General features: G+C 35.0%; 1 long non-coding RNA gene across 1 annotated transcript in view; it reads right to left on the bottom strand.

Annotated features, from left to right (window-relative positions):
* The window catches only part of LOC105499724 (uncharacterized), a 37065-nt gene that overhangs the window by 2727 nt on the left and 11730 nt on the right, over positions 1-22608 (bottom strand). The window lies entirely within an intron of this gene.

Below are 22608 nucleotides of genomic sequence, written 5' to 3'. Positions count from 1 at the left end.
TCTCAGCTAGATCACTTCCTAAACTGTATTCTTCACCATCCTTCCCTCCTCCTAGCCAAACAATTTTAGTCTCAGGAAAGAACTCTTTGTGTTGTATTGTTTATGGCAGGATCAGTTTTGCGAATTCTTCCTGAGTGTTCTCAAAGTGCGGCTTGTTTCCAAAGCCAAAATGCAAAATAATGTGATTTCCATGGTTTCCTGCATGATCCAATTTAAGGCATTTGGAGTACTTGTATTTTATAGCATTAAAAGATATTTCTTAAATTTTTTATTGAAATCATCCCTAAAATTATTTGCGTGGTCAGAAATAGATAAATTATGTGGTCAATTAATGAGTACCATTATAAGCATGTGGTTATGTAACCTCTAAATCCAAAGATCTATCATAAATAAATGAAGTAGAATCCAAATCGTAAGAGAACAAATTACATGCCTCTAGTTTCCCTTTGGAAACAGCTGTACTGAATCAGGTGGAGGATGAAGAACAACTACACTTGGCTTTGCGAATTGGCCTTAATTAGCATCCATGACTCTCACTAAAATTTATGAGGATAAACTGTCTTTGGACATAATGGTCCCTGCTGTTTTGTTATCTCATGCAATGCTCATTGGCTTCTATATTCAAAGTGCTGTAATATGCCCAGGGCCTGTGTAGAGAGTATTGATAGCATCTTCTTGCTAAGGCTTTTCAGGTTTGTAGTACATTTTCTCAGATATATTGAATAACAAATTTCCATGGAATTTATGAATCATTAAATTAGATGTTTTCTTGCTAGGCAGAAGTAATGTGGGGAATCATTCTGAGTAAAATCCGACATTAAAAAATTATTATGTGTATTTTCACAGACATTTATACCAGATGGCAGTTACTAAAGCCTATGTAGTTTTATTTAGCATAAGTAGTAGATAGGCTGAAGTTTTTCAGACAGTCACCACTATCTGAAATTTCAGATAAACTTAAGCTCTGTGAGGTTCACTCTTATCTTGAAAAGAGGAATGTCTTTGCAGATGGCTTCAAGACATGCACCTGGGATCCATGAACCACAATAGTTGCATACTTTCCATTAATTGGCTCTACCTAGAAATTGCACGATGGTGCTCAAAAGATTGGCTGGGATTACTTAATAATCTATAGATGGAGGCGAGACCAAGTTTGATAGGAACCAGTGAAACTTACTCAGATTATGCAAGAATGTTATAGAATGTGAAATTCCATTCAGACCTGCTTTTCAATAGAATAACAGGTTCCATTGAGTAACACTGGCTTGGTCAAATAATTTAATGTTTAGTTATTAAATTATGTTTTAAGAAAGTTAGAAATTTTCTGATTTGAAATGAAGTAACAATCAGAAGAACTTAAATCACACCAAATGGGTCAGCATTTAATTAATTGATTCCATTTTCTTATTTAACATTGTCATTAATTTACTTATGCCACTTTTGGAGGCCACTTTTAATTCCTACTGAACATGAATAAATGGATAAATAGGTATTTAAAAAAGGCTATACGTAATTAGTAGCCTTTACCAATATATTGCAAACAAGCACCTAACTGGACTTCTTTTCCCATCTCAAAGGAAAAAACCTAAATCACTTTACTCTGAGAAATAAAACTTCATCTGTGAAGGTTTGACTGGGATCTCAATATTTTGCCATTTAAAAATAAGATCAGATCAGCCATGAGTATATCTTATTTTGATCATTTTCAAGTACAGCTGTTAATTTTGATAAATTTATATTACAAATAACCATTGAAAATTTTGAAAATACGATTAAATGAAAAATATCCGTAATCAGCAAGGCATAATTACTCTTCATATTTTGGCATATAGCCACTCAGACGTTTTGCTCTGTACATAATTGTATATAGAAGTATATATGCATTAATGTATAAATTATAGATCTATAAAATCAACAAAGCAATAAGGTAGTTAAATCTATAATACAAAATATGGCATAATAAAACATTTTGAAATGAAAACAATTATAATTCTATACTATTCCAATTGTTGCCACTTTTAATCTCACCTTCTGGTCTGTATTCATATTGCTACTTAATTATAATTATGAAATTCGTACTTCAACAACTACTTTGATAAGAATATTATAACTGCATTTCTGTTGTTTTAAAGGAATTCTTTTTTACATACATTCATTCACAATTTATACAGGAAGTGAAAAACCATGACATCCACCTCAGAGGCATTTTAACCTTTTTGGGTGACAACTCAGTAGACTTATAAAAAGCAATAACATAAAAATTTCCAAATATTTGATTTCCATGTGGGAAGCAGCTGTTCTTTTTCATGCAATTTAAAGAAAATGTGTGTGCTCTCTACTCTGCCTGGCTTTCTGTGGCTCTGACCATTGAAATATCATTCCTACTCGGATGTATCTTCGAGGGTTGATGATAATACAGAAGCACTTATTAATATTTATTTTGTGACAAGCATTGTGATATGCAGTTTACAGATATAACCTCATTTAGTTCTCATAACAGCATTTTAAAGACGAAGGAATTAAGGCTTAGAGAGGTCACATATCTTGTCAAAAATCACAGACAAGCTACAGAATGGGAGAAATTTTTTGCAATCTACTCATCTGACAAAGGGTTAATATCCAGAATCTACAAATAACTCAAACAATTTTACAAGAAAAAAACCAACAACCCCATCAAAAAGTGGGCGAAGGATATGAACAGACAATTCTCAAAAGAAGACATTTATGCAGCCAACAGAAACATGAAAAAATGCTCATCATCACTGGCCATCAGAGAAATGCAAATCAAAACCACAATGAGATACCATCTCACACCAGTTAGAATGGTGATCATTACAAAGTCAGGAAACAACAGGTGCTGGAGAGGATGTGGAGAAATAGGAACACTTTTACACTGTTGGTGGGACTGTAAACTAGTTCAACCATTGTGGAAGACAGTGTGGCAATTCTTCAAGGATCTAGAACTAGAAATACCATTTGACCCAGTCATCCCATTACTGGGTATATACCCAAAGGATTATAAATCATGCTGCTATAAAGACACATGCACACTTATGTTTATTGTGGCACTATTCACAATAGCAAAGACTTGGAACCAAACCAAATGTCCATCAATGATAGACTGGATTAAGAAAATGTGGCACATATCCACCATGGAATACTATGCAGCCATAAAAAGGATGAGTTCATGTCCTTTGTGGGGACATGGATGAAGCTAGAAACCATCATTCTGAACCAACTATCACAAGGACAGAAAACCAAACACCGCATGTTCTCACTCATAGGTGGAAATTGAACAATGAGAACACTTGGACACAAGGTGGGGAACATCAGACACCAGGGCCTGTTGTGGGGTTGGGGGAGAGGGGAGGGATAGCATTATGAGATATACCTAATGTAAATGACGAGTTAACAGATGCAGCACACCAATATGGCACATGTATACATATGTTACAAACCTGCACGTTGTGCACATGTACCCTAGAACTTAAAGTATAATAAAAAATAATGCTACTAATACTGGCAATTAAATAATGATGGGATTTTTGCATGTAACAGGAGGTCCAAAACATGATCTCAGGTTGGTGCAGAAGTTCCGCTGTGTTCACAGCGACTCTATCTCCTTCCAGATGCAGTTGTGATCCACGATCTCATATTTAAAAAATGGCTTGAAGTTTCAATCATTGCATCCATCTTCTAGGCAGGAATAAGAGGAAGGGAAAGTAAAGGCAAAAAGGCACCAGCCGGCTAAGCGTCAAAGCTGTCAAAGTTCTAATTTATCAACTTCCACCCACATGCCTTGACCATTCTGCAAAGGATTCTGGGAAATGTAGTTACTGAGCTAGGCACCTTGCCAATGTCATCAAATTTATGGTTCTTTTAATAAGAAAGAATGGAGGAATAGATATTGGTTAGGCAGTCACACCAACATGGCACATGTATACATATGCAACAAACCTGCATGTTGTGCAAATGTACCCTAGAACTTAAAAAGTATAATAATAATTAAAAAAAAGTAAAATACAAAAACATAAGGGGTAGAGCCAGTATTTTTTTCTCCTTGATGCCAGAGCTTGATCACCAGCACCGTGTTATCCTGCATTCCTCTGGGTAGCTACGTTCCACTGTTGATTGGGAGATTAGTAATTGGATGTCTTCTGCTGGAACCTCCATATCCTATCAATTGTCCTACAGCTTGGGGTAAATACTTGCAGCTTTCAGAAAGTGGCCTAGCCTTGGGAAATCTATAATTTTACTCCTGGGAAAGCTCCTGACACACTTTTTTCCCCTAGTGATTCATTCTTATGTCTTGGCTAAGTACCTTGAATTAATTCCCCAGGCAGACTCAGTCATTATCTACTTCTACCTTATTTCTTCCCCCTAGATCTGTAAGTTATGTCTTCCCTTGAATCAAAGATATACTTATCTTATCTCATTTGAGACATTTGAGGGCTCCTCAGAAATTTCCAAAGCAACTCAGTTCCCCAAAAGCAGTCCATATAGTTTTCTAGTTGCTGAGGTCAACATTTTTGGAGTCAATTGCAACACAGTGAACACTTGAAAAAATGAATGGAATTCACCTCACACTTTTTGAAGTATAATCATTTTAGGATGCTACTCATTACTTTCCAAGTAGAGTGTGCAATAATGTGAGCCATTTTTAAAATTATACTTAAAATTTAGCTGATATATTTTAATAATCCATGTTGTATGTTAACACTTGACCCCAGAACTGAATTCATCTCAAAATTATGAAATAATTATGGAATTTAAATAATCAAACAGGTATTAAAACAGACAAAATAACTTTTATACACATACACACACATATAAATATATTTCACTTGTTTTGGTCTAGATCAATATCTGACTGTCAATATTCCATACCTTGGTTATGTAATGTCTTATACAGAATGTTCAGAAGCAAAATAATGCAATTTTTGGCTTCCTATTTCCTTTCAGTTGTCCCAATTTCTGAGGTTTCTTCCCTGCCTTAGTCTAGTGATAGTTTTTTAATCCATGATTACAAGGTCAAAAATCAATTTCCCCAAACTGGGTGAAAATCTATTTGTTATTGTTTTAGATACCATATGTAATTGAACTCATGAAGCTTTAAAAATGTCAAATTCATAGAAACAAAGTAGAATGATGGTTACTAGGGGCTGGAGAAAGGGAGATATGGGGAGATGCTGATCAAGAGGTACAAAGTTTTGGTTATTTAGGATAAATAAGTTCTGGGGATCTAATGTACAACAATGTGGCTATAGTTAACAATCATGTATCGTATTGCATATGTGAAATTTGCTAAGAGGGTAGATCTTCAGTGCTCTTACCAGGTAAAAAAGTACCTATGTGAGATCATGAATGTGTTAAGTAGCTTGAGTGTAGAATATTTGACTCTGGAATATTTAACAATGTATGTATACATACAGTGTATACATAAATCAAATAATAAATTTATACAACTTGAATATATGCAATTTTTAATTGTCAGTCATACCTCAGTAAAGTTGAAAAAACCATTTATTTGTTGTTTCTGGTAGCATTTTTTATTTTCTTCTAAGAATCATGCAAAAAAGTACCATGAAGAACAATAAGAGGCAAATAAAATATCAAACCAAAGAATTATGTATATTTTCACAAATTGAAAACTTATCAGAATTAAACACTCACTGACCATGTTGATCGCTAATACTAACGTGAATCCCATCCAGTCACATTTAGAAGATGTATCTAACATCAAGTGGATCTTTTTAAAAATTTCACATAAAAGATGACTTAAATCAAATACTGGTTAATATACAAAGAAAGGAAGAGACATGGGCAAAATTAAGGGCAAAAAAAATTTAGGGGGGTGATGGTGGTTTATTATGACCAGAGATAAACCTGAAAGCTATTTACAGCTTTCAGGGAAAGAAAATATTTTTTTTCTGACCACAGCTGAAGAGAGATCCTGACAGTGCTTTCCTGCTCCCCATCTCCCATGTCATCAGCATATTCTGGGAGAGGAATCTAAGGTGGTTTTCCAGCTAAGTGGTTACAGCTGTTTCCACAGTCTCAGTCAGATGGAGTTTCTGTGCATATTGACTTTGGCTGAAATCTTTCCCTGGAGCCCAGCAGCATAAGAGCATTTGCTCTGAGGCCTGGGACTCTGGACAAACATTCCAGAGTTTCTGAGTTCTTAACATTAACATTTGATGAATTCTTCTCTTAATTTCTTCTGGAGAAAAGTCAAAGATACTGGATGATCCCCTTTGCCCTGTGACAAGCATAATATTTCCCCCACACAGACTTCTTACCCTTCTTTATATGTAGTGAAAAACCTGAAGAAATAATAATGTGCACAAGCAATGCCAATTCATGAAACTATGCATTCTTTTAAATATGCTTCAACACATCTTGACAGTTTTCTGAAACACCAGACTCCTTTGAAGTTTTTTTTTAAATGAAAGAGAAAAATAGGCTTTAAAACAAACCCTGAAACAATGGTATCAAGGGTTCTGAGAAAATTTGAAATGTGGCTACAGAGTTAATTAAGGAGGTCAGCTGTCATAATCACAATGAGGTAGAATAGCACTTTTTAATGTTATTTTGCTAACCTTTCAAATATAGTAAACTTAATGCCTACTTTCAGTTACCTTCTATTGTGGGTCCTCATATTAATCATGAGAGGCAAAATTAAAGATTGATTCTTCAACATACGAGAAATTGAACAAAAATTTATTATAAAGACATCTTTAGGAAAAGGTTAATTTTTGTTAACTGGATGGTGTCAAATAGGTCCAAACACATAACGGATGAAACTTGCCTTTATTTGTTATAATAATAGAGGCATATAGGTTTTGGTTTCTATTGCAGGATTTCGGTTGTAAATAAGAGAGAACATTCTGACAAAGGTTATGGAAATGATAACTTGGATAACAAACAGAAACTTAGAACCATTTGCCTAGCAAGTTCTAAAAGTGTGCTTTTAAAAATTATTTTAAAGAGTCAGCCAGGATAGTCAAGGTAGGTATTAAAATGGTAATAAATAGCATTTCCAAGTTCCATCAAGTTCATTACTTTAATTAGGTCCAAGGGTATATTAAAACATGAAATGGCTACCTGCATGGTAAATTTATTTTATATACACACACATGCACATACAGATTGGCAAATTTTATGTATCACTATAGTAGCTTATATGCTTTTATGTATAAATTCTTTAGAAAAGAAACTTTGTTAGGGCATAGCCTTTGTTTTTTATATTGATTTGTTAAACAAAGCACATAGTAAATAACATAGAATCTGTAACTATTTTATTTGCAACATTATTCTAAGAGTAAACAAATAAACTACACATTGTTAATATGACTGTTGTTGTTTATACTCCATCTATTTAAGGATAATTAAGAGCTTATAAAGTTAACCAATCTTAACTTGGATAGTATAATGTGATGCCTAAAAGTGCAGTCTCAGCAGATAGGTTACCTGGGTTCCAGTAGCACCTCTTCCCTTTACTAGCTGCTTGACACTAGACCAATTATTTATCCTCTCTACCTCAGTTTCCTCATTTGTAAAGTGAGAATAAAAATTACATCTAATTCCTAAATGTGTAAGTATTCAAGAAGTATTGTACTCAGAAGTATTAAATATGTATTTAATTTATGATGCTTACATAGCACCAGGTATAAAATTCACTCTCAATAAAATAATAATAATTGTTGTCTTTCTATCATAATGCAACTCACCTCCTAATTGAGAAATTTCTTTTATAACATCGATGTATGTGATCAACTCATGTAACCTTAAGTATTAAAAGTGACTTAACACTTTCTGGAAGACCCCAGGGCTGTGTTGGATAGCCTTAATGGTTAAAAGTTTTATTTTTTTGATTTAGGCAATATCTATTAGGTTGGCGCAAAAGTAACTGCAGTTTGGCCATTAACAGCAATTACTTTTGCACCAATTTAATATTTTCTGAAATTTTCTAGCTATCCAGATCAATTCAGATTATTTCTACTTTCCCCATTGAAATCATCAAATACTTGAAGTCTTCTTTAATTCCATCTCAACCCCCATTCATACCTACTTTCATCCAGACCAAACATGCTCTGTGCACTCAGATATTTCTCTCATTATATGATTTTTAACAGCCTCTCCCCATTTTAGTGTCCAGGTTTGAAAACTTAATTTTTTAGTCCATGAGCCTAGCAGGTATATTTCTTTTCTCTGACTTCAACAGTTACTTATGTTGACACTGTTAACCTTTTGGCTATATTGCTTGGGGTCAAAGAAAACTCACTGTTTCTTTTCATATAATTTTGTTTTTGTAAATCAGCCTCCCATAATTTTTTCCATTGCATTGATTTTGTTAAGTGCATCGGCTCCAAGACTTCTGTTTTTCAATGTGACAGAGTAGTTTTTATCAAACCAATTCCCTGAACAAGAAAACCTATAAAAGCTGGATAGAAAACAACAAAAATGACAACACAACATCCATGGTTGTTGCAAACATTAGCCATCAAAAAAGACAGCCCAACCTGAGAGGTCAGTAACACTAGGAGAAGAAAAATGTATTGAGGGGGATGGGCAGATTTTTCATCTCTTCTTTCTCTCCAGAACAGTAACAACCTGAAGCTTTAAGCAGTCCCACATGGTTATGGAAACAAAAACTCCAATTAAGAGCTATCAAAGCAGGCAAATCCTGGAGAACAAAGGAACCACAGAGAAGTGAGTCTCATATTTGGTATGCCTTTTCTTCCTAATTTCTTCACCCAATTTCTTAAACCAAAGCTTCAGAGAACTGAGAAGGGAATAAACCAAGAGAAAAATGACTACTGAGATACCAAAAAGCCAAGCAGAGATTTTGGCATTTTACTGGACTGGGGAGGGAAAAAGTAATGTCATTTGACTGGGCCAAAGAAGAGAAGTCTTCCTTTGTAAATACCTTAGACCTTCAGTTAAGACCTCTAAAAGTCTATAATAGAGTGGGAGCAGACTGGAAATAAATCAATCTTCACAGAGCTTACAACACAGTACACAATTATCTCACTTCTTAAACTGATTCAAGATAATCTCTAACCTCAAAGCCTGTATAATTTTTTAAACAAAATATCTGTAATGCACTTGAATGTACATCTAGGATGAAATATACACAGAACAAAATAAGGAAGACCCAGAGAAAACCAGGCAACAGACAGACTGTGCGCAGGGATGACATTAGAGTTAGATACATGGATTTTAAAATAACTAATAAGTCAAAAAAAAAAAGATGTATAATTTAGCCCCAAATTGAATATATACATATATATAAATCAAATGAAAATTTTAAAACTGAAAAAATCTGTATCTGAAACTATAAAATCAATAGATAGACTAACAGTATGTTAGACACAGAAAAAGAAGGGATTAGTAAACTAGAAGATAAGTTACTAGGAAACATCCAGACCAACGGATGAAGACAAGAAAGAATGAAAAATAAACATGAGCAGAAAACACATGTGAACTACAGTTAGAGTGAAAAGATAAATGCAAATACATTATCAGAAGCAAAAGAAGAGAATACAGAAAATGTAGGAAAAGAATACTGGAAAATAATCTGCATAAGAATTTTCTCTAATTCCAAGCTGCAGATTTCAAGAAGCTCTGTGACCCTCAAGCATTAACTGCCACGTCTAAGCACATCATGGTCACACTGATAAAAACCAAAGGTAGAGAAATGTCTTAAAATCAGCTCCGTTCCCCCAAATGAATTCTATATCACCATAAACGGACCAATAACAATATTGATTGTTGACGTTTCAAAAGAAGTGACACAGCTAGAAAACAAGAGAATGATATTTTTCCAGTATTAAAAGAAAATTACAGCCAACCAATAATTTTGTACCCAGTGAAAAACATCAAACGTGAAGATAAGTGAAATAATTCATCAGCAGAAGACACATGCTGAAGGAAATACTAAGAGGAGACTTCAGATTAAAGGAAATAATCTCCATTGAGACCACAGAAAAACAGACAATTATAAAAATTCATGAAAATGTAAATACATGGGTAAAACTCAATGAGCATTTATGCTCCACAACAATAATAATATCTCTTGAGGTTTAAAATGTATATATAACTCAAATGCATGATCACAAGCACAAAAGGCTGCAGAACGTAAAAGGGACTAAAGTGTTTTGAGTTTTTTAAACTGTCTTGGAAAGGTAAAAGTAACAATTTGTTGTTGACTCTAGTGCCTGGGAAAAGTGAGTCTAGGCTCTTCTCTAGGTCTTTCCTCTTGAGGTCGGTTGGTATGTCAGGAGGTCACAGTTTTATCCCTCGCATTGTTAGGAATAGAGAGGTTATTGTCTAAGAGTTCTTTGTCTTGATAGGTTGCCCATTTTCTGGTCCTTGGCTACAGAAAGCAGCCATTTGCTGGGGCTTTTTGGTTTATTTCCCTTGATGTTTCTGGGTTGCCAGGTTCTTCCACTCCATGTCTAGGATATATGTGGCAAAAAAAAAAAAAAGAAAGAATCCCAGATATCTCATCATCATACCTCATTCCTTGGGTCCTGAAGTCCCTAGCCATCTAGCCAGTCTGACTTTTCTTCATCTGTTAAAGCCTATATAATATAAGTAATATATATCAATCTTTCTTATATATAATATATGATAAGCCTTCTTATGTATATTTTACGTGTGTGTGTATATATAGAGACAGAAAGAGAGAGAGACAGTTACACACACACACACACACACACACACTCACACAATGTCCCAAATTTTTAGTCATATTTAGTTGGAGGAATGGGGAAAAGCATATCTACTCGATTTTTTTGGAAGCAGGATTTCCTCTTAGTATAGCTTTCATTCTTAAAGAATATTTTTGCTGGAATAGAATTCAGGGTTGGCAGTTGTTCCCTTCAGCACTTTAAACATTTTCCATAGTCTTCTGGATTTATAATTTTTTAATGAAAATGTAGCCATCATTTGAATATTTTTCACTGTATGTAACAGGTCATTTTTTCTCTGGCTGCTTTTAAAATTTGATTTTTACCAATGGCTTTTAACAGTTTTACTTTGACATGCTGAGGTGTAGCTTTATTTTATTTATCCTGTTTGGAATTTTCTGAGCTTCTTGAGTCTCTAGATTTAACAATTTACAATTTTGAAAATTGTTGACTATTTTACTCTAAAATCTCTTTGTCGTATTCTCCCTCTTTTCTCTTTCTTAGATTTCAGTAAGACATATGTTAGACCATGTATAATTGTCTCCCATGTCCCTGAAACTGTTAGTTTCCATTGCTTTATCTCATTTACATAAATAATTTCTACAGGATATCTTCATGGTTATTAATTTTTCTTCTGCTATCTCTCTTTTGCTAGGAAGCCCACCCAGTGACTATTTTATTTTACATATTATATTTGCAGTTTTAAAATGTTTATATTTTGAATTTTTATTTTGATGTTTCCAACATTTTCATTCATTATAGACATATTTGACTTTATGCTCTTAAGTATATTTATAATAGCTATTTATAAATCCTTGTTTTCTAATTTCAATGTGTCATTTCAAGATTGGTCTTTACACTTCTCTTTTTTTTCATGAGAATTTGTCACATATTTTTCTGATTCTTCAAATGTTTAGAAATTGTGAATGCTATGTTGTGGTGTCTATGTATTGTTTTATTCCTTTAAAGACTTACATGTTAGACCTAATACCATAAAAATCCTAGAAGAAAACCTAGGCAATACCATCCAGGACATAGGCATGGGCAAGGACTTCATGTCTAAAACACCAAAAGCAATGGCAACAAAAGCCAAAATTGACAAATGGGATCTCATTAAACTAAAGAGCTTCTGCACAGCAAAAGAAACCACCATCACAGTGAACAGGGAACTTACAGAAAGGGAGAAACTTTTTGCAATGTACTCATCTGATAAAGGGCTAATATCCAGAATCTACAAAGAACTCAAACAAATTTACAAGAAAAAAACAAACAGCCCCATCAAAAAGTGGGCAAAGGATATGAACAGACACTTCTCAAAAGAAGACATTTATGCAGCCAACAGAAACATGAAAAAATGCTCATTATCACTAGCCATCAGAGAAATGCAAATCAAAACCACAATGAGACACCATCTCACACCAGTTAGAATGGTGATCATTACAAAGTCAGGAAACAACAGGTGCTGGAGAGGATATGGAGAAATAGGAACACTTTTGCACTGTTGGTGGGACTGTAAACTAGTTCAACCATTGTGGAAGACAGTGTGGCAATTCCACAAGTATCTAGAATTAGAAATACCATTTGACCCAGCCAAGGATTATAAATCATGTTGCTATAAAGACACATGCACACGTATGTTTATTGTGGCACTATTCACAATAGCAAAGACTTGGAAACAACCCACATGTCCATCAATGACAGACTGGATTAAGAAAATGTGGCACATATACACCATGGAATACTATACAGCCATAAAAAGGATGAGTTCATGTCCTTTGTAGGGACATGGATGCAGCTGGAAACCATCATTCTCAGTAAACTATCGCAAGAACAGAAAACCAAACACCGCATGTTCTCACTCATAGGTGGAAATTGAACAATGAGATCACTTGGACACAGGAAGGAGAACATCACATACCAGAGCCTGTTGTGGGGTAGGGGGAGGAGGGAGGGATAGCATTAGGAGATATACCTAATGTAAATGACGAGTTAATGGGTGCAGCACCCCAACATGGCACATGTATACATATGTAACAAACCTGCATGTTGTGCACATGTACCCTAGAACATAAAGTACACAAAAAAAAAAGGAGTAATGTTTTTTTTCTTGAAGCAGGCAATTAACTTAACTTGATTGAACTCAAGCTTCAAATTCTGTCTCCTGGTGGTAGTTCAAATCTAAAATCAATTATTTTACTCCCTTATCTCGGTTGTTTGTGTCTTAATTGCATGTGTGTTTCAGAGTTGAGTCAAATATTTGGGGCAGATTTTTACACACAATTAGGATATTTTCCTATCTCTGATTCACCTTTACGGAGTTTTCCCCTTGATTTCAATTGGTTACAATTGCTCTTAATTTTGTCCTGTGATTCTGCCAGCCAGAGAAACTTGCAGATGTCTCTGTCGAGTTTTAACTGCCACTCATAGAGCTAACTTTATTCTGATCAGAAGGTAAAAATAATAAAAATGAGTAATTCATCTATGCCATAAATTCTTTCGAGTGTTCACTGTGCTCCAAGATACCTCTAATTTTATGCACTGTTCCACTTATTCTATAGTTGTTTCCTTGGATTTACTACTGAGTTTATGCTAATTATCTGCAGGGTGGTAGGATTCAATAGAATCTTACTTTATCATGACAGATGTAGAACTTCATTAATTAAATTAGAGTGATTATGTATCAGTACTGATTGTTTTGTTAAGAAAATCTTACTGTATATTACTGACATACAGACACATACACCAATGGAACAGAATAGAGAGCCCAGAAACAAACCCAAGTATATATGGTCACTTCAACAAAGTCAATAAGAAAACACCATGGCTCATGCCAGTCATTCCAGTGCTTTGGAAGGCCTTCGTGGGAGGATCTCCTGAGACTGGAGTTCCAGACCAGCCTAGACAACATAGTGTGACCCCCATCTCTACAAAAATTTTGAAAAATCCGCCTGGCATGGTGGTGTGCATCTGTAGTCCTGGCTACTCAGGAGGCTGAAGGGAGGATCTCTTGAGTTCGGGAGTTCAAGGCTACAGTGAGTTGTGATCACAGCATTGCCTTCCAGCCTGGACCCCTGGGTGACAGAGTGAGAACCTGTCAAGGAAAGGAAGGGAAGGGGAAGGGAAAGGGAAAAGAAAGGAACAGAGAAGGGAAAGGGAAGGGAAAGGGAACGGAAAGGGAAAGGGAAGGGAAGGGAAAGGGAAGGGAAAGGGAAGGGAATGGGAAGGGAAGGGAAGAGAAGGGAAGAGAAAGGGAAGGGAACAGGAAGGGAAGGGAATAGGAAGGGAAGGGAAGGGAAAGGGAAGGGAAAGGAAGGGAAAGGGAAGGGAAAGGGAAGGGAAGGGAAAGGAGAGGAGAAAAGATAGTCTATTTGATAAATGGTGTTGGAAAAACTAGATATCCACATGCAAACGAATAAAACTGGGCCCTCATCTTACACCACACACAAGAATGAACTCCAAATAAATTAAAGACATAAACATAAAACCTGAAGCTGTAAAATTCCTAGAGGAAAGCCTAGCGAAAATCTCCTTGATATTCTCCTTGGCAATAATATTTTTATATGACCCCAAAAGCACAGGCAACAAACACAAAACAAGTGAGACTATATCAAACTAAAAAATCTACAAAATGAAATGGCAGCCAATGGAGTGGGATAAAATATTTACAAACTATATGTCAACCAATGGAGTGGGATGTAAGAAATTAACCCAATACAATAGTAATAAAAACAAGTTTTAAAAATGAGCGAATGACCTGAAAAGACATTTCTTCAATGAGGATGTACAAATGGCCAACAAATGTAGGAAAAAGTGCTCAACATGACTAATCAGCAGGAAAATGCAAATCAAAACCACAATGAGATAACAACCTCACACCTGTTTGGATAGCTCTTATCAAAGAGATAAGAGATAACAAGAGTTGGCAAGCCTGTGGGAAAAAAGGAATCCTAGTTACAGTCTTGATGGGAATGTAAATTAGTACAGCCATTATGTAAAACTGCATGGAGCATCCCAAAGAAATTAAAAGTAGATCTACCATATAATCCAGCAATCACTCTTCCGGGTATATATCCAAGTGAAATGAAGTCACCACTTCATAAAGATATAAACTCCCATGTTCATTGCAGCATTATTCATTACAGCCAAGAAGTTGTGACATACGTACACAAACACAGACATGCACATACAAAAGAGTATTATCCAGCCTTAAATGAAGAAGGAGATTCTGCTGTTTATAATAGTTGCACCTAGGGAGCATCATACTAAGTAAAATAATTCAAAGGAAGAAAATCACTGCATGATCTCAATTATGTGTCAAATCTAAATTTTTTAATGAATATATAAAAATAGAGTGTAAAGGTCACTACCAGTGTTGGGAGCTGGGGGAAATGGAGAGATACAGATCAAAGGGTACAAAGACACAGTTATCTCAGAGGAGTAAGTCTAGAGATCTAACGTACAGCATAAGTATAGTTAATAATATTGTATCACATACTGGAAATTTGTTAATGGGTGTAGATTTTAGTTACTCATACCACAGAAAAAAGAAGAAAAAGCAAGTAACTGTGAGATAATGGGTATGTTAATTTATTTGATGGTAGTAATCATGTCGTATGCCTTAAATATATACAATAAAAATAGAAACACAGAGAACATCTTACTGTGATATTTAATAAATAAAATAAATACATATTTTCTTGTTTTTTTTTCTCCTAATCTCAATCTGTCTGATCTTTCTTTCTTCTTCTCTTTTTCTCAAGGTGATATATGAAGAAGTCCCAGGGATAATGTTTTGAAAAGTACTATATAAAATTATTTCAAAGTTATCTCTAAATTATCTCAATTAAATTTTATATAAAAGTGATATTATTGAACTAAAGTATATAATTTAATAAAATAACATTTAATTTTTATTAATAACATGTTATTTATTAAAAAATTAATTGAGATACTTCAGAGATAACTTAGAAATAATTTTATGTAATACTTCTCAAAACATTATCCCTGGGACCTCTTCAGATAACACCTTGAGAAAAAGAGAAGAGAAAAAAAACTGGTAGATTGAGATTAGGAGAAAACAACCAAATAATTATTTATTTTATTCAATAAATGTAAGTATTTAACAATAAAAATACATAATTTTCTTTCACAAACTTGAAGAAAATATTTGCAAATAAAAATAACTATGGATATAAAATAGTTCATGAGGTCTTCCAAATCAATAAAAAAAAAAAAAAAAAAGGAAAACAGGATATTAAGAGGCAATTCAGAGATACAAAAACTGAAAGGATAATAACTGTATGGTTAAAAATTCTTAAGTTCATTAGTAAACAAATAAAAATTAAAACAAGTTATCACTCTATCAAGTTGAGCAAAACATAAAAAGCCTGATAATACTAAGTGTTGGTGAAAATATGTGGCAACACACACAGGAATTTTTCATGTGTTACTGGTGAAGAAAAAAATTGTCATGACCTCATCAAAGAAATGTCGTAAAAATTAGTGTTGAGAGGATAAGCCTAAGCTATGAACAAGAATATCACTTCTAGGGGTATACCCTAGAGAAATCTTCAACCACAAGGATATCCTAACAGGAATTTTATAGCAGCCATAGTTTTTAAAAATAAAACTTCAGAAAGAATAAAAACATTTATTAACAGGGTATTATGGGCTGAATTTTGTACTTCCCAAATTCATGTCAAATTCCTGATTCCCAGTATTTCAGAATGTGACTATGTTTGGAGACAGTCTTTAAAGAAGTATTTAAGTAAAAAGTAGGTTATTACAGTGGGCCTAATTCAGTATGACTAGTGTTCTCACAAGAGGGAGAAATTTGAACACAGAGGTATACCAAGGGAAGACCATGTGAAGGCACAGTGAGATGATGGCTACAATGAATTGAATATTTATGTCCCCCATAATTCATTTGTTGAAATCCTAACCCCCAAGATGATGGTGTTATGAAGTAGGGTCTTTGAGAGCTGATTAGGTCACTAAGGTGAGACCCTCATTAATGGAATTAATGTCCTTACAAAAGGAAGCTAGAGAGGCCCCTCCTATTTCCACCACTTGAGAATATGAGACGACGTCTTTCTGTAGCCTGGAAAATCACCCTCACAAGAACTCAAACATGTTAGCACCCTGATATTGAACTTCCAGCCCCCAGAAAAGTGAGAAATAAATATCTGTCATTTATAAACCACCAAGTCTGTGGTACTTTGTTATAGCAGCCTGACCTAGGACAAATGCCATCTACATGCCAAGAAAAGATTCCTCAGAAGAAACCTGCTGGCACCTCAACATCAGACTTCCAGCTTCTAGTACTGTAAAAAATAAATATTCATTGTTTAAGTCACACAGTCTACGGCACTTTGTTATGGCAGCCTTAGCAAGCTAATACTGAGGGTTAACAATGCATTTTCGTGTATTCATTTATTACTATAAAACAATTAAAATTAATAAATTAGAGCTAAAGCTGTCTTAAATGCATATATAATTTTGAGGGAAATAAGCTGGAAAGCAACACACTTATAAAATGATTTATAACAGTATTAAACACACAAAACTCTATAGTTTACATATATATATATATGCAGTTTAAAAATAAAAACATCTATGGGAAGATGGAGGAAAGAAATGAAATTGTGGTGGTAAATACTGAGAGACTCCACTGTACCTGGGAGAGAGAGGAAACAAGACAGCTGAAGCCAACATGCAAAATATAACATCTCCTTAACCTATATAGTGAGCACATGGGTGTTTTATAAATTAAATTCTATATATTTATGTTTAAATATATAATGGTATAAAAAGTAGAGGTGGAACATCATTATCATATATTGACTTGTTTTATATAATTCTATTGTTAATTATTGTCAGGACTTATGGCAGCAATTTTCATTCTAAAATTATTTCTTGAGATATCTTTTACAATAGGATTTACATAACTAGAAGTGAATTGTGTTTCTACAGTACTTATCATGTCATACAACAAAGATAGCTATAAGCACCCACCAAATGGCTGCTACTATTTCTAAGATGGTACAATGTTAGAGATGACTTAAATTCCAATTAAGGAATAATAAATTTAAATGACAGAAAATGTATACCAAAAATTCTACTTTTTAAATCTCAATTTTCTAAGCGTGTTGGTTTGTATGTGATTTCCATTACACAGGTTAAGCATTCCTAATCCAAAAATACAAAATACAAAATGGAAACGATTCCACACCTGACCTTAGGTAGTAGGTCACAGTCAAAACACAGTCACACAACATACAGTTTATTCAGTGTTCCCAAAAGCGAAAAGACCCTCCCAGTCACCTTCAGCTGCAATATATTTCTTCTGTTCATGTCCAAATCTCCCCATGCAATCATGCCTACAAAAAATAATAAAATGGCATGTTTGCATGGAGGCTGGATGCACCAATGATTAACTCCCCAGGATGCCCTACATGAGGCTAAGACTTACGTGTTTTAGTGGGTTTTGTTTTGTTTTTATAGACAGGATCTCACTTTGCTGCCCAGGTTGAAGTGCGGTGGCCTGATCATAGCTCACTGCAATCTCAAACACTTGGGCTCAAGCAATCCTCCAGCCTCAGTAGCTGGGACTACAGGTATGCACCACCACACTCGACTATTTTAATTTTTTTTTTTCTTTTTTTAGAGATGGGTTCTCACTATGTTTCTCAGCCTGCTCTTGAACTGGCCTCAAGAGATCCTTCTGCTTCAGCCTCCTGATTAGCTAAGATTACATTTAGCCACTGTGCCTGACTAACTCAAAATTTTTTTTGTTTATTCTCTGTTCTCTGACATAAAGATATGTTTGAAATGTCAGGAAGCCCTATAATAGTGATTTGAAAAGATAAAATAAAGGAGGCAGCATACATAGCAAAGAAGTCACAGCGCTGGAGAAAATGAACAATGGTGTAAGTGTGAAACATTTTAGAGCAGACGATGGTGTTGGGATGACCTCCATATATTATCTGAAGAAACAGAAGGATAAACTGTTGAGGTTCTATGCTGAAAGCAGTGAACAGAGGTAAGGAAAAATAGAAAAACACTGCATAAAGCTAAAAATGAAGGTCTTAATCATGTATTGAAAGTGTGGAACTGCTGGTGTTGCAGTAAACACATGCTACTTGATGGTATGCTGATTATGAAATAAACAAAGATATATCACGATAAACTTTAAATAGAAGAGAACTGTGAATATTCAATAGGCTGACTATAGAAATTTAAGAAAAGACACAGCATTAAAATTTTAAAGATTCATAGTGACAATACATCTACTGACATGAAGCAGTGGAGAAATTCATTGACGACTTTGCCAAGATCATTGCTGAGGAAAATCTGATGCCAGAACAAGATTATAATGCTGATAAGACATCATTGTTTTGGTGTTATTGTCCATGGAAGATGGACTACAGCTGATGTGTCAGACCCCACAAAAATTAAGAATGCCAGGGAATAACTGTGTTGAGATGTGCTAATGCTGCAGGCACACATAATTATAAACTTACTGTGATAGGCTAAATCTTGCATCCTAGCTATTTTCAAGGAGTGACTTTCTTAGCAGTTCATTGTTACGCTAACAAAAATGTGTGGATTACCAGGGACATCTTTTCTGATTGGTTTCACAAATATTTTGTACCAGTGGTTTGCACTCATTGCAGTGAAGCTGGACTGGATGATGACTGCAAGATACTGTTACTGCTTGACAACTGCTCCACTCATACTAGAGCTGAAATTCTCATTAAAAATAATGTTAATGCATTTAATTTTCCCCAAATGTGATTTTATTAATTCAACTATATGAACAGGGTATCCTTAGAACAATGAAGAGTAAACACATAAACACTTCCTTGAATAGCATGCTAGCAGCAGTGAACAGAGGTGTGGGTTTCAAAGGTTTTCAAAACAAGTGTAGTATGAAGGATGCCACATATGCTATTGCCAATTCTTGGAACATAGTCACTAAAGATACAGTTGTGCATGCCTGGCATAACCTCTGGTCTGTGACTATGTTCAGTGATGGTTAGGAACAAAGTAATGACTTTGAAAGATTTTGTATGTCAAACGAGAAAAAATTATGTTTGACCTCATTATATATGCAAACTATATCTTCAGAATCCATCAGTAACCTGCAAGAAGTGGATATCAAAGAAGTTTTAAATACTAATGATGAGATTCCAGTTGTTCATTCACTGATGGTAAAATTGCCTAGATGGTTCTGAAGCAAGGTGATCCTGATAAAGTGACAATTAAGATGGCCTTCTTAAAACTGCAGAAAAAGTGACTATTGACAATACGGTTAAAATGTGTGATGGGCTTCTTGAAGGACTAAAGCAGCATGTATTCAGAAATGAATAAGGAATCATGTCAGCTTATCAAATCAAAGAGAGACTTCTAAGACAATAAGTCATTGTTAATGAGACAGATGATCCTGAAGGAAACATTTTCAAAATCCATCCAGCAGAATGCCTCCTCATCCCCAGAAAACTCACTTTCTGGTCCCTCCGTCCCTCAACTGCTTCTGATGTTTTCTCTCTCTCAAAAAAAAAAAAAAAGCAGTGTATGGTAACTCTTCAATCAAAATAGCATGGAGGCTGAAAGCCTGCTGTTGTTGGTTGTTACTATGGTTCAACAGCTGATACAAGTATTCTGGTGATGCTATTGTATTGCTTAGTTACCCTGAAAAGATTTTTTCATTGTGTTAATGACATCACATTTTTTACTGTTAAGTACTTATATGTGAATAAGGATATGAAAATGATTGCTTATTGGTAGCATACAAATTCAGTGTCAGGAAAGATGTGATGCCAAACAACCACAGATTGTCAACATGGGTGGCTGAGATGGTGACAACAGTTCCCTCTGATGGTTCAAAGTACACATACTTGGTTTCATGCACTAAATTATTAAAAATAGTATACAGAAGTACCTTTGGGCTATGTGTATAAGGTGTATATGAAGCATAAATGAATGTTGTGTCTAGACTTGGGTTCCATCCCCAAGATATCTCATGTATAGGCAAATATTCCAAAATCTTAAAAAATTCAAAATCCAAAACACTTCCGGCATTTTGGATGCGGCATCTTCAACCTGGATTAATATTTTTCCTCTTACTTCTTAAGTAATCGCTACTGTCTTTTAACTACTCTAAGTATTTCATTTATAAAAGGCAGTAAAACCATTGTTAATATACGTACGTTGCTGTCTTCCTACCAAACAGCTTGGCCAAAAATCTCAATGACTAACGTGAAAGAAAAAAAGAAAATTTTTCTTCCACAACTAGAAACAGATTAAACACAGATTAGAAATACTATTATTAGTAATTATAATCAACTTGATAAGTTGAGTGTTTAAAAAAAAGTATATTACAATTAAAACAAAAATGTCTCCAAGTCATTCTTAGCATTAGAGATGTGTATTTTAAGATGTATTTTCTGATGGGGTCAGCACAGATCATGTAACATTTAAAAGACTCACAGGGTAATTTCTGTACTGCACAGCTGTAGGGCCATGAGAGAATATTTTTATTCCCTAGGCAAAGTCAGTCTGTTAGAAGCTTTTAAACCTGATGTTTAGGATGAATCACATGCTGGAATTGGAAAGAACTCTTAAATATGATTTAATTTAACCACCTTACTGTAGTGATGAGGAAACTGAGGCTCCCCAGAGTCAAGGGTCTTGATCAAAGTAGTAAAGGAAGTTGAGGGCAGGGCAAAGCCAGGAGTCAAACTCATCTATAATCTATACACTGACCTTTTTTAAAAAAAAAAAAAAAAAAAAAAACAGCCAGGCGCCGTGGCTCACGCCTGTAATCCCAGCACTTTGGGAGGCCGAAGCGGGCGGATCACAAGGTCAGGAGATCGAGGCCACGGTGAAACCCCGTCTCTACTAAAAATACAAAAAATTAGCCGGGCGCTGTGGCGGGCGCCTGTAGTCCCAGCTACTCAGGAGACTGAGGCAGGAGAATGGCGTGAACCCGGGAGACGAAGCTTGCAGTGAGCCGAGATCGCGCCACTGCACTCCAGCCTGGCCGACACAGCGAGACTCCGTCTCAAAAAAAAAAAAAAAAAAAAAAAAAGCCTACTCCATTTAATAGATGCTGCTGACATTACATGCTCAGTTCTGTCTTACTTTAAAAATGCTTCTGGGAATGCTTAGTGGGATTTCTATGAAACTTATTTCTAGGTTATGAATGCAAGCTAAGTCTAATGCTAACCAGCTGGCTTTGTGTATGAAATCACTGGCACTTTCCAGTGTAGGTTCCTTTGAAGGTGCACAGATTTTCTGCCAACTGCCAAATTGGCTGGGCAAGCATGGGCACTAAAAACTACCCCACAGATTTTGGAAACCTGTCCAAATCTGTGTCCCTTCCTTCCTAAGAGTCACTGGCACATCTGAAATTTGAAGAATGCAGTTAAGGCTGGTGAAGAGCAAACATCCCTTCTAAGATGATCACTATTTCCACCTTCTTGTTCTCACTCCTTCTTTCTCCACTCTTAAATAATATTAAGAGCTGCCAGTTTACTGCTTTGACAATAAAAACGAGTCACACAAATAGATTTCTAAAACAGTCTAGAAACATTTTCTGAATGCCTAACATATTCAGGCAGTATGCTAAATATATCCAAAAGCATATAAATATACCATGAATCCAGGAGAATTTAGATAGCTCAGGTCTTCCTCCAGATTACTTTGACTCAGAATACATTGTTGGTGGCATAGACAATCAGTACCTTTTCTCATTCCCAATAATCTGTCATACTTGAAGATGGTAATCCAGTGTACATAAATTTATTTGCAAATGTATGTAAATAAGCCCAGATCATATTGACAAATGGAGACCCCTGCCTATCCTTTACATTGAGTCTTTCTTGTAATCTATTTGAAACCCCCAACAAAT

The sequence above is a fragment of the Macaca nemestrina genome, chromosome 5, assembly GCF_043159975.1.
Source record: "Macaca nemestrina isolate mMacNem1 chromosome 5, mMacNem.hap1, whole genome shotgun sequence".
Lineage (NCBI taxonomy): Eukaryota > Metazoa > Chordata > Mammalia > Primates > Cercopithecidae > Macaca > Macaca nemestrina.
The sequence above is the reverse complement of the archived record's forward strand: the minus strand, read 5'-3'. Positions and strand labels throughout refer to the sequence as shown.